Source organism: Chlorocebus sabaeus, chromosome 17 (genome assembly GCF_047675955.1).
Source record: "Chlorocebus sabaeus isolate Y175 chromosome 17, mChlSab1.0.hap1, whole genome shotgun sequence".
Classification (NCBI taxonomy): Eukaryota; Metazoa; Chordata; class Mammalia; order Primates; family Cercopithecidae; genus Chlorocebus; species Chlorocebus sabaeus.
In genome coordinates this window covers 57,475,792-57,489,943 of record NC_132920.1, presented here as the reverse complement: position 1 = coordinate 57,489,943, position 14,152 = coordinate 57,475,792, and the positions used below count along the sequence as shown (strand labels likewise).

At 37.9% G+C, this 14,152-nt stretch overlaps 1 pseudogene; it reads left to right on the top strand.

Annotated features, from left to right (window-relative positions):
- LOC103244005 (methylosome subunit pICln pseudogene) overlaps positions 1-11,614 on the top strand; it is an 89,660-nt pseudogene extending 78,046 nt beyond the window's left edge.
- Positions 11,615-14,152: the final 2,538 nt, after the last annotated feature.

The following is a 14,152-nucleotide window of genomic DNA, read 5'->3' as shown; positions in this document are numbered from 1 at the left end:
CTTTGGGATTATCTTGCGTACAGACCTATGAACTTCATGAATGAGAATGTCCATATTCTTCCCAACATTTGAGGAGTTTCCAACAATTCTTTAAATAAGCTTTCTGCTCCTTTCTTTGTATCTTCTCCTTCTGTCACTTCCATGATCTATAAATTTATTTGATGAAGTTTCATAGGTCTCTATATGCTTTAAAAAAATTTTTTTCCTATTTTTCTAGCTGACTAATTTCAAATGACTAGTTTTCACACATTCACTGTCCTCTTATTCTGCATGATCAAGTTCACTCTTGAAGATCTCTATTAAAATTTTCAGTTCTACATGTATATTCTTCAGCTCCAAGGTTTCTATTTGGATCCTTTCTATGATTTCTATTTCTTTATTAAACTCCTCTCTATGTTCATTTACTGTTTTTCTGATTTTAGTTTTTTAAGTGTTTTTTTCTTGCATCTCATTGAGTTTTTAGATGATTATTTTGACGTTTTTGTCAGGCAATTTATAGATCTCCATTTCTTTTGGGTTTGTTATTGGAGCTTTGTTTCCTTTGGTGGTATCGTGTTTGCCTGATTGTAATCTGTGTAGCCTTATATTTTTGTCGATGTATTTGAAGCACAAACACCTCTTCCTGTGTTTATGACTTGATTGACTGATAGGTAAAAAACTTCTCCTGTCCGGTCTCTAGAATGATGGGATTGCCTCTAGACTCAGAGCCAAGCAGGGTCACATGACATCTTTACACGTGGATCCACAGTGTGGTTCATTACGGGGTTAGTGTTTGGCAGGACTATTACAGATTTGGTAATAGTGACAGTATTACAAATACTATTACTATTTGGCAGGCATGGATCCTGATTGACTCCTGGTCAGATGAAACTGCCCCCAGGACGTTGGTTAGTAGGGATGGTTCTGGGATAAAGTCCTCTTCAGGATATGCAGTTGGGTCAATAGATGATGGGCCTGTTTCCTGTGGATAAATGTTACCCCATCTGGGTCCCTTGGAAGACTCCTGCTCATTCACTGTTTGGAACTCTGGCCAGGCAAGATTGGCTCAGGAGTATGGTTGAAGAGGACAGGATCTGAATCACACGGCTGTTTCAGTTACAAAGCTGAATCCAAGATCTGTAGGTATGCCTCTGTGGGCATAAATGGGTGATCATCCTATCCCATACCTGGGTGGGTAGGACTACTTGGACAATGACTGAGTAGGGCTTTTGTGGGGTCATTGGACTGCTTAAGGATCTGCAGTCAGTCTGAGGTCAAGAGGCCTGCCTTTAGGGGCGTGGATGGTCATGTCTTTTGCAGGTCCCTGGGCAGCAGGACTGCTCTCAGACCATAGCCGAATGGTAGAGTTGAGTTACAGGGTCATTTTAGGATAATTTGTGAGACTGAGGCTCTAAGGCCTACTCTGGAAAAACAGATGGGCATACCACAGATTTTATCAATTCACCTATTGAAGGATACCTGAGTTGACTACAATATTTTGCAATTATAAATAAAGTTGTCATAAAATTTCATGTGTAGGTTGTAGTGTGGGTATAACTTTTTAGGTTGGCTGGAGAATATCCCAAATAAATACATTTTCATGCAAAAATTTATACACACAGGTTAATAGAAACTTTATTCTTAATAGCCAAAAACTAGGTACTAAATACTACCATTCAGTGAGTAAATGGCTAAATAAAGGGAAGTAAATTCATACCATGGACTACTACTCAGCAATACAAAGGAATAAACTATTGATACATGCAACATCTTAGATAAACCTCAACGAAATTATGCTGAGTGAAAAAAGTCAATCATAAAAGGATACTTGTAGGGTTCCCTAATTCTTCCTACTTTCTATGTCCTGACTAAAAATCCCAGAGTACCTTGACTGCTTTGTGACCTAGACAGTGGCAGGTATTTCCCAGCAAGCTTGAACGCAAACCAAGGCCTTGAACATTCTCAGACACTCATAAAGGTATCTAGGTTGTTGCCCCAAACACTGAAAGATATTGGTTTTGTCCCTGAGCCAAATTCCTTAAACCTTCATAAAAATTCCATACCCAGCCTTCTTGATGCAAACGTATCTAGGTATGTAGCCATTTACCTGCTGAATGGTAGTATCTAGTACCTAGATAGTATCTAGTACCTATCTAGGTAGAACATCCCTTTTCTTTTGCTCTCTGTCATGTGGATTGCTATAGCACTCTAAGTTCTCCTAATAAATGCTTTGGACTGATTACTCTGGTGTTTAGTGCTTCTTTCTTCGAAGTCTCAGACAGCCACATCACAGGACAGTTCAAAGCATCTTTTGTGGCAACATATCTCCTACCACTTTTGTGGTGATTTTAGCTGCATTTCAGTGAAACAAAATGGAGACACTACATGATGCCATTTGTTCAACATTCATTAAACATCATAATTACAGAGATGGAGAATAGATTAATGGTTTCCAGGGATTATGAATTTGAGGGGTAGGGGAAATGTGTGGTAATAAAGTGGTAGTATGAGGGAGAATTTTTATGAAGTACAATAGTCTTGATTGTAGTGGTGGTTACATAATGAAATTACACTGAGCTAAACCCCTCCAAACATACACATAAGCAAACACATGTAAAACTAGTAAAATCTGAATAAATTCTGTGGTGTAGCAAATTCATTTTTCTGATTTTGATGGTGTACTATAATTGTACAAAATGTTAATATTAGGGCAGTCTGATGAAGGGTATTGGGATCCCCTTGTATGTTTCTTTATACCTTTGTGAAAATCTATGTAATTATTTCAAAATAAGATGTTTAAGAAATAAGTAGTCTTGACGCAGTGGCTCACACCTGTTTTCCCAGCACTTTGAGAGGCCAAGGCTGATCATGAGGTCAGGAGATTGAGACCATCCTGGCCAACATGGTGAAACTCAGTCTCTACTAAAAATACAAAAACTAGCTGGGTGGTGCCTGTAAATTTCAGCTACTTGGGAGGCTGAGGCAGGAGAATCGCTTGAACCCGGGAGGTGGAGATTGCAGTGAGCCAAGATTGCAGCACTGCACTCCAACCTGGTGATAGAGCAAGATTGTCTCAAAAAAAAAAAAAAAAAAAAAAAAAGACAGTTACCGAATTATAAATCTCCCCATGTCCTACGAAATCAACAAGGAGTATTAATAGTCACTTAAATTTATAATTCCATTAGGAGAAAATATAATATTACAAATGTCCATTTCCATTTGAAATTTGTTATATTGGAAACTGAAAAGCAGCAGAGCCAGCTCAGAAGCCCATTCCAAAGCAAAAATTTGAAGGAAACTACACAGTAAAGATGAGAATGCAGCAAAAGTCTAGCAGTGGTGAGCTAAAGATAATCACACTCAGAGCTCCACAGTGATTAGGAAAAACACTGAGTCATTGTGAACCAGAATTGTCTGCTAGGAAATCAAAGGATAGGAGCTTGCATATGCAAGAGTAGAGAAACAGTCTTGGAAAGGCATCACCTCTGAGAAGAGAGGGAAGTTATAAGGTGAAGGTATCATGGAAATGAGAAAGAAAAAAATCAAATGGCAGAAATTAAGGATCCTAATTAAACAAAAGAGTATCATGGTATTAAAACACTCTCTCAAATCAAAGATGTACCAATAGAAACATCATTTTCTAGAAAAAGAAAATGTAGTAAGCCACACAAATAGCTCACACCTTTTCCACCCCATGCAGAAATGCCAGTTATTTCTGGTCTATAAAAAATAAAACCACTTAAAATAAGCATAAAACCACAGGAAAATCTATAAGATGCTCCTATTAAAACTACTGAGGTATTGAGAAAACTTTTCAACTGATTAAAATAATCTATGCAAAAACAACCATTAAGGCAAAGGTAGACCATAAAACAAAATATTGGCATGATGAAATGTCATTAAAGAATTTTTCCTAAAAATATACCTGGAGTAAGAAGTTCACATGCTTAAGAGTAGGAATGGACAGAAAATACAGGTATAAGACATAAAAAATAAATTTGAAGAAAAAGAAAAAGTGAAAGTCTAAAAATCTAAACACTAGTATTAGAAGCACATTATGAAAAAATATGAATAAAGAATTCCAAAGTGTTCCTACAGAGGACATTTAAGCATTAAACAAGAAGGCTGGGTAAAGTAGCTAGACGTGAAGCTAAATTAGGACTCAATCTATAGAGAAAGCATTTTAGCTTGGACTGAATATAGTCATAGGGGTATGTATGCCCTAAACAGTTTGTGTGCTTGGGGGAGGTACAGACAGCATTTGTGGGACTTTGCATTGGAGTACAATGCTGCTGTGGCACAGCAGAAAGCAACACTGGACAGAACTCAGGTGGAACCTAGAGTATTCTGACCTGCTCTAGCCAGAGGGGAATCACCCATCCCAGCAATCAGAACTTGAATTTGGGCAAGCCTCACCACAATGGGAAAAAGTGCTCTGGGGTCTTAAATAAATCTGAAAGACAATCTAGGCTATAAGGACTGCAAATTCTAGGCAAGATCAAGTGTTGTGTTGGGCTTCGAGCCACTTGACTTCAGGGGGCACACATGCCTAGTGAGACAGGAGCCAAGGCAACTAACGGACTGCTTGCATGACTCGCTCCCAACCCCAGGCATTGCAGCCTACAGCTCCGAAAGAGACTTCTTCCTTCTGCTTGAGAGGAGAAGGAAGAATAAATAGGACTTTTTCTTGAAAATTGGATACTAGCTCATCCACAGTAGGGTAGGGAACCAGGGAGAGACATGAGGCCCCTATTTCAGGCCCTAGCTCCTGAATGACATCCCTAGACAGACCCTGGGGCAGCAGAGAACCTGTTTCCTTAAAGGGAAAGACAGTCCTAGCAGAATTTATCACCTGCTGACCAAAGAGCACTTAGGCTCTAAACAATCCGCAGCAGTAAGCAGGCAGTACATACTGTGGGCCTTGGATGAAACTCTGAGTCATGCTGGCTTCAGGTGTGACCCAGCACAGTCCCAGCTGTGATGGCTACAGAGAAAGGCCCTTTCTGCTTGAGAAAAGCAGAGAGAAGAATAAAGAAGGCTTTGTTTTGCAGCAGAGGTTTCAGTTCTGCCACAGTGGGGAAAAGCACCAAGCAGGCCCCTGAGGTCCCTGATTCTTCCCTTGGCTCTTGAACAGCCAAGGGACTACTTTCTCTCTGGGCCTACCTTGGGCCAGAGAGAAGCCCACTATCCTGAAAAGTAAGTCCCAGACATGGCAGCATTTACCCAAGTTGACTGAAGAGATCTTGGGCCCTAAGTGAACATCAGTGGTATCCTGGCAGTACTTACTCCCCATGGGCCTGTAGTGGTGGCAGACATGGGGAGAGACCCCTCTGCCTGGGGAAAGGGAAGGGAAGAGTGTGAAGGACTTTGTCTTATGGCTTGGGTGCCATCTCAGCCACAGTAAAATAGATCAACAGGTAGATTTATATGGTTTCTGACTCCTTGTCCTGTTTCCTGGACAGCATCCCTGGACTCACCTGGGACTAGGGGAACTTGCCACCCTCAAGAGAAAAACACAAGTCTGGCTGGCTTCACTACCTGCTGATTATAGAGCCCTAGGGCCTTGAGTAAACCTAAGTGCTAGCCAGGTAGTAGTTACAGTGGGCCTTGGGCAAAACCCAGTGCTGTGCTAGCTTCAGGTCTGACCCAGTGCAGTTCCAGTATTGATGGCCACAAGGGTGCTTGTGTCACCCTTCCCCCAGCTCCAGGCAGCTCAGCATGGAGAGAGAAACTCCATTTGTTTGAGAGAAAGTAAGGAAAGAAAACAAGAGTCTCTGCCAGGTAATCCAGAGAATTCTTCCAGATCTTATCTAAGACCACCAAGGCAATACCCCTGTGAGTCTGCAAGAACCATAACATTATTGGGTTTAGGGTCTCCTCTAATTCAGATACAGCTACAGTAACCAAAAGCATAGATGAAAACACTCAAGTCCCTTCAAATACCTGGAAAGGCTTCCCAAGGAGTACAGGTACAAACAAACCTAGACTATGACGACTCTAATAAATACCTCACTCTTTAATGCCCAGACACCAATGAACATCCACAAGCATCAAGAGTATCCAGGAAAACATGACCTCACCTAAGGCACCAGGGACCAATAGAGAGACAGATGTGTGATCTTTCAAACAGATAATTCAAAATAGTTGTTTTGAGGAAACAAATAAATTACAGATAACACACAGAAAGAATTCAGGATATTATCAGATACATTTAGCAAAGAAATTGAAATAATTAGGTGGAACCCAGTAGAAATTCTGGAGCTGAAAATATAACTGACATGCTAAAAATGCATTAGAGTCTCTTAGTAGCAGAACTGATCAAGCAGAAGAAAGAATTAGTGAGCCTGAAGACAGGCTATTTGAAAATACACAGAGCAGACAAAAGAACAAAAAAGAATGTGGCACATTTAAGGTCTAGAAAATAGCCCCCAAAAGGAAAATCTAAGAGTTATTGGCCTTAAAGAAGAGGCAGAGAGAGAGAGTGCTAGGGGTAGAAAGTTTATTCAAAGGGATGATACAGAACTTCTCAAACCTAGAGGAAGATTATCAATACTCAAATACAAAAAGGTTACAGAACACCAATCAGATTTAACCCAAAGACGACTACCTCAAGTCATTCAATAATCAAACCCCAAAAGGTCAAGGATAAGGGATTCTAAAAGTAGCAAAGGAAAGGAATACATTACAAACAATAAAGTTCCAATATGTCTGGCAGCAGACTTGTCAGTGGAAACCTCATAGACCAAGAGAGAGTAGCATGACATTTAAATTGCTGACAGAAAACACAAAACAAAACAAAAAAAAAACTTCTACCTGAGAATAATATGTCCAGTGACAATACCCTTCAAACATGAATAGACAAAGCACATTATTACATGATGATAAAGGAGTCAATTTAGCAAGAAGCCATAATGATTTAAAATATATATGCACCCAACATGAAGCACCATGATATATATAGTAAATATTATTAGAGCTAGAGAGAGACTAATACAATAATAGCTGGAGACTTCAACACCCCACTATCGGCAGTGGACAGGTTATTTAAGACAGAAAATTAACAAATAAATATTGGACTTAATCTGCACCATGGAACAAATAGACCTAATATATATTTACAGGGCATTGTATCCAACACCTGCAGAATAAACATTTTTCTCCTCAGCACATGAATTATTCTCAAGGATAGACTACATGCTAAGCCACAAAACAAGACTTAAACATTCAAAATGTTGAAATTATATCAAACCTTATCTGATGACAAGGGAATAAAACAATTGACAAGAGGAATTTTTGGAAACTGTACAAACACATGAAAATTAAACATTATATTCCTGAATGACCTTGTGGGTCAATGAACAAATTAAAGAAATTGAAAAACATTTTGAAACAAATGATTATGGAAACACAACATACCAAAACGCATGGGGTACAGCAAAAGCAGTACTGAGAAGGAAGTTTATAGCTAACTGTATCAGAAAAGAAGACACACTTCACATAAAGAACCTAATGAGGCATCTTAAAGAACTAGGAAAGCAGGAGCAAACTAAATCCAAATTTAGAAGAATAGACACAGTAAAAATTAGAACGTAAATTTGAATGAACAAAACAATACAAAAGATTAATGAAACAAAAAGTTGCTTTCTGAAAAGAAACTTGACGAACCTTTAGATAAAGCGTAAACTTGACAAATATTTAGACAGACTCAAATAACATCAAAAATGAAAAAGGAGACATTACAACCAATAACTCAAAAATTTGAGGCTACTATGAGCAACTCTATGCCCATAAGTTGGAAAACCTAGAAGAAATGGCTAAATTTTTAGACACATACCATCTACCAACATTTAACCATGAAGAAATAAAAAACCTAAACAGATGAATAACAAGTGATGAAATCAAAGCTGTAAGAAATAGTCTCCAAAGTAAAACCTGGGACCCAATGGCTACACTGCTCAATTTTGCCAAACATTAAAAAAATAAAATAACACTAATACAATCCCACCCAAACTACCCCAAAATTTAGAGAAGTGAGTACTTCCAAACTCATCCTACAGGACCAGTAGTACCCTGATACCAAAACCAAAGATAAATCAAAGGAAAAAAAAAAAAAAAACAAAAAAAAACGACAAGCCAATACCCCTGATGAATATTAATGTAAAAACCTTATAAAATACTAGCAAACCAAATTCAACAACACATTAAAAAGATCATTCGTCATCATCTTTGGGATTTATCGCAAGGATACAAGGATGACTCAACATATGCAAACCAATGTGATGTATTATACCAACAGAATGAAGGACAAAAGCCATAGAATCATATTAATTGATGCTGAAAAATAATGAAGTTTAACATCCCCTCTTGATAAATACGGTAAGAAATGGGTATACAAGAAACATACTTCAACATAATAAAAGCCATGTATGACAAATTCACAGCTAGTATCATAACAGAAAAAAAAAAAAAAAAACACTGAAATACCTTTCCTTGAATATCTAGAACATGACAAGGATGCCCAGAAGCACTACTGTTATCCAACACAGCACTGAAAGTTCCAGCTAGATCAAACAGACAAAAGAAATAAAAAGACATCCAAATTGGAAAGGAAGAGGTCAAATTATCCTTGTTTCCAAATGATATGACCTCATATTTGGAAAAAGCTAAAGATTTCACACACAAAAAAACTATTAGAACTGATAAATTCAGTAAATTTGCAGTATTCAAAAATCAACATAGAAAAATCAGGAGTATTTTTATATGCCAAAAGCAAATAATCTGAAAAAGAAATTTAAAAAGTAATCCCATTTACAATAGGTACAAAGCAAGTTAAATACCTGGAAATTAACCAAAGATGTGAAAGATCCAATGAAAATTATTAAAAAACATTGATGCAAGAAACTGAAGAGGACACAGTAAAATGAGAAGGTATTTCATGTTCATGGATTGGAATAATCAATATTGTCAAAATTTCCATACTACCCAAAGCAATCTACAGATTCAATTCAATTCCTGTCAAAATACAAATTACATTCTTCCCAGAAATAGAAAAAAAATCCTAAAATTTATACAGAATTGCAAAAGACCCAGAATAGTCACAGCTATCTTGAGCAAAAAGAGCAAGACTGGAGGAATCACATTATCTGACTTCAAATAATACTACACAGCTATAGCAACCAAAAAAGCATGACACTGGCATAAAAACAGACACATAGACCAGTAGAATAGAATAGAGAACCCAGAAACAAATCTATACATATACAGTGAACTTATTTTTGACACAGGTGCCAGGAACATACAGTTGGGGAAGGAGTTTCTTCAAAAATGGTGCTAGGAAGACTGGATATCCACAGGCAGAAGAATAAAACTCATTCCCAATCTCTTGCCATATACAAAAATCTAACTAGAGGTCATTATGTTAAGTGATAAAAGCCTGGTACAAAAAGACAAACTTTGTATGTTCTCACTTATTTGTGAGAGGTAAAAATTAGAACCATGGAACTCATGGAGATAGTGGGTAGAACGACCGTTACCAGAGGCTGGGAAGTAGAGTGGGGCAAGGGAAGTGGGGATAGCCAATGGGTACCAAAAAGTAGTTAGAAAGAATAAGATCCAGTATTTGATAGCACAACATGGTAACTATAATTAATTTAATCATGCATTTTAAAATAGCCAAAAGAGTGTAATTGGATCATTTGTAACATGAAGTATAAATGTTTGGGGTGATGGATATCTAATTTACCCTGATGTGATTATTGTACATTGCATGTTCCTGTCAAAATATACCCCATACCTACTATGTGCCCACAACAACTTAAAAATTTTAAAAATTATCAGAAATTTTAATTTGTACCAGGTACCATGCCAGATATGAAGATAAGACAAAGTCCTTGTCCTCAAAAAATTTGTAGTCTGGTGGGCAATAAATTGTAAATTGTCAACTGCAATATGGTATATGAAATGTTAGGATGATTATGAATGGGTAGCCATATGAACTCACTGAAGAAATAGTTAACCTATACTCTGGATGTAGAAATAGGGTTATATAAAATTTCAGAGCCCTGACAGATTATAGGGAACTTTTGAGGAAAAAGAAGTTGTTAAAAGGATGCTCCAGGCATTCTGACGCATGGTTAATGAGTTCAAACTGGGGACCAGATGAAGATGAAGAGTAAAGGCTAGCAAAAGAGATCCATGAGCGCAGTTGGCTTTTATCCTAGAGAGGGTATAGAGCCCACTAAAATTGTTTAAGCATGGGAGTAATTTGGTGGTCTAATTAACATAGAAGTATTACTCCTACAGCAATGTAGATTAATTTGAGGAAGACTGGGAGAAGGAAAACCACTGAGAATTGTTTCAATAATCCATATTACAAATGAAAAAGGCTTTAGTGAGATGAAATATTAATACATTTCATAGAAATTAATATGTCAAGTGAAACTAAACAAATATGCACAACTGAAGCCCTACAAATACCAGTACATAGTCAGCAAAGAAAATGGAGGGCCTAGTGTGGGGAGGACAACACAAAGGTCATAGGAATACTTTGAGATAGCTGTCCATAGAAGCTAAGAGAGAGAAGTATTTGAAGACAAAAGTCATAGTAAACTCCTTAAATACTACAGAAAAATGAAACCAGATATGTTATAAAAGTAACCATTGGATTTTGCAGTGAGGTTTCTGTTGACCTGAGTTGGAGTTTTGGTGGTGTAATGCTAACGTTGCGGTACACTGAAAAATAAATGCTGAAATAGTTTCCTGCTACCTGAGCCGGCAGAGGGGCATCTGCGGCAGCAGCCAGACACCAAGGCTGTGCTGAACAGGAAGGGCCTCCGCCCCAATACCCTTTACATCGCTGAGAGCCACCTGTCTTGGTTAGATGGCTCTGGATTAGGATTCTCACCGGAATACCCCACCATTAGTTTACATGCATTATCCAGGGACCGACCTGCCTAGGAGAACATTTGTATGTTACAGTGAATGGCGAATTTGAGGAATCCAGAGAATCTGTTGCTGATGAAGAAGAGGAAGACAGTGATGATTATGTTGAACTTATTCTGAATTTATATTTGTACCTAGTGATAAATCAGCATTGGAGGCAATATTCACTGCAATGTGTGAATGCTGGGCCTTGCATCCAGACCCTGAGGATGAGGATTCAGATGACTACAATGGAAAGAATATGATGTGGAAGCACATGAATGAGGACAAGGGGACATCCCTACATTTTACACCTATGAAGATGGATTATTCCATTAACAGCAGAAGGCCAAGCCACATTGGGGAGATTAGAAGAAAAGGTTTCTCAGTCTGTGAACAGCCAGTATAATATGGCTGGGGTCAGGAGAGAAGATTCAGTAAGATTATGAAGTTGGGATGGAGGTGGATATCACACCAACAGTTGCTGGACAGTTTGAGGATGCAGATGTTGATCACTGAAAATAATTTATGCAGGTTTGAGATTCTGCTCCTATTGCAGTGAGCAGAGATCATGCCATTGCACTTCAGCCTGGGCAACAAGAACGAAACTCCATCTCACACAAACAAACAAACAAAAACAAAAAGCAACAACAACAAAAAATTTTGCTCCTAACTGTAGGAGAGAACTTGATGCCTTTTCCACTCTGGAGCAAAGTTGATGAAAGTCTTTTTCCTTTTCCAAAACCCAACCTGAACCAGTTCTTTCTTGAGACAGACTATACTGAGATAGCAAGTTGTCACCAGCATAAGAGATACTATGACCTTTATTAACTTGATGAATTAACTTAACCAAGAGGGTATTTGTAGTTTATTCGTTACCCCAAAACTTTATGTGTCTGAGTACCCTCTGAGCAGGCCTATAATTCCTGCCTTCATTGTATGCATCTTCTGGAAGCAAGCAGACCTATGTGGTGAAAATGCATGGGAGCTTGGAGTTACAGGTAGACTGGGAAAGAGAGGGTTCCTTTCACCATGTTTTACCAGGCTGCTCTGTTATAACCTCTTAGGTTATATTTTTTAATTTCTAGCCTTTCAGATTAGTTTCTGTAACAGAACCAGTGAGTGAGTCTGGGATGAAGTCCTCAAAGTATTTCAAATGGTAATTATTTTGTTTTTGTAATAGCTTAACAAACCTAGGTTTTCTATATTTAAAAAAAGAAAAATAAATGCCAAACTCATATACAAGATAAAAACAAAGTTCTTTTGAGAACCTTGATGGATGGGGAAATTATGGGAAACTTGAAAGGCTACAAGTGATCAAAAAGTACCCTGAGTTCATGGGAAAAAATAAGATGTTTGGGGCATCAATTTAGGTAAAACTTGGAATAAGTTTATAACTCTTATACGTCCCCTCTAATACATAAGAAGGAACACGGTAAGGGCCAATGATTAAGTTGCAAGCAGGAAACAAGAAGTTTAGAGTTTTACTCCTATATGATAGCTTTTATTTTCTCAGTGATATAAATTATGACATAGCTATCTAGGTAAGAAAATATTATACAGCCATTAAAATGTTTCTGAATGGTCTAAATAATGTATACCCTGTGTACAACACTGTTTACTTCAAGGCAAATGAGATTATGAGTAAATCATTTTTCTGCTTTTAAGTAAATCATTTTTCTGCTTTTCACTTTTGCATATTTCAAAACTTTCTTCATTGAATCTATATATTTTTATTATCATAAGTGAATATTGTGGCAGGATAAGCTATCTTCATCCCATTTATAGACAAAGAAAAGACAAAAGAATGAGTGTTTTTAACAATATAAACTTGGGAAGAGGAACAGATAATTCTGTAACATAATTTCAAGAAGCTATGGAAATATGGAGAAGTTAACTCTAGGGTGTAAGATGCTTTAATTTTTTAAATAAAAATATTTAGATTTCTCATGAAAGAAAGGCAAGCTGCCATTCAGGGTCAAGCTGACATTATTGACTTTCATTTTTCCTGCTCCCCGGACTGTAAACACCCTCAGTCCTACCTGCATTCTACACAAGGGTCAAAAAAAAAAAAAAAAAAAATTAATGGCTGTGACAAAGTCTTCAAGGTTTTTATTTCTAAAGAGCATAGGGGAAAGTTGACAGGGAATTGGGACATAGGTTGGGGGATATTTGTGGAGGAAGCAAGGAAAAAATGGAAGGAATCAAAGGTCTCAGCATTGGGGAAAGGGAACAGATGTTCTCATTGGAGGTGGGGAAATGATTGCTGCCATTTTAGAGGAGTATCTTTAAGAGATGGCTGAATGGCCTTGTGTTTGATGACTTAGCTGGACATCATTTACTCTAACTAGACTTTTACCCAGCATCCCGTTTGACTTTGGTTAAAGGGGGCAGGGAGGCAGATTTTGCCTGTTTGTGTTTTAGAGGTATCACAATGAAATACTGAAAACTTGGTGACCTAACACAATATAAATTTATTCTGAGTTACAGAGGCAGAAGTAAAATAAAACAAAACAAAAAAATGAAAGTGTGGGATAGGACTGTCCTTCTCAAGGGAAGAATTCTTCCCTGCCTCTTTCTAGCGTCTGGTGGCTCCCCGCAACCCTTTGTGTTCCTTGGTTTGCATCACTCCTATCCCTGTCTCTATGGTCACATGTCTTTCTCTGTGTATCTTTGTGTCCTCTGTTCTTCACATAAGTATACTAACATTCATTGGATAATCCAATATGACACCCTAATCCAATATGACATCTTCTTAACCTAATTACATCTACAAAGAGTCTATTTCCAAATGAGGTCGCATTTATAGGTACTAGAAATTAGAACTTGAATGAATCTTTTTAAGAGACATAATTGAACCCACTGCAGACCAGAAAAAGAAACAGGGTATGTCCTCTGCCTAAAGTTGGACCATCAGAAGCGTGAGGATAAAATCAGGTAGCTTAAGCAGGGAAATCTACTGTGCTCAGTTTCAACAGCAGCTCTTTTCCTAATTCCTTGATGAAGGCGATGAGGTAACAAATACTTGTTGCCCTCCTGACCACACCATCAGAAAATCCATAGCCACCTTCTAGAGTATCCTTTAGGTCAGTGGTTCTCAAACTTGAGCACACATTAGAATCACCAGAAGGGCTTATTAGAACACAGATTGTTGGGCTCCACCTCAGAATTTGATTCAGTAGGTCTGTAGTGAGGTTCCACAATTTGCATATCTAACAAATGTTTAAGTGATAATGCTACCAGGAACCATATC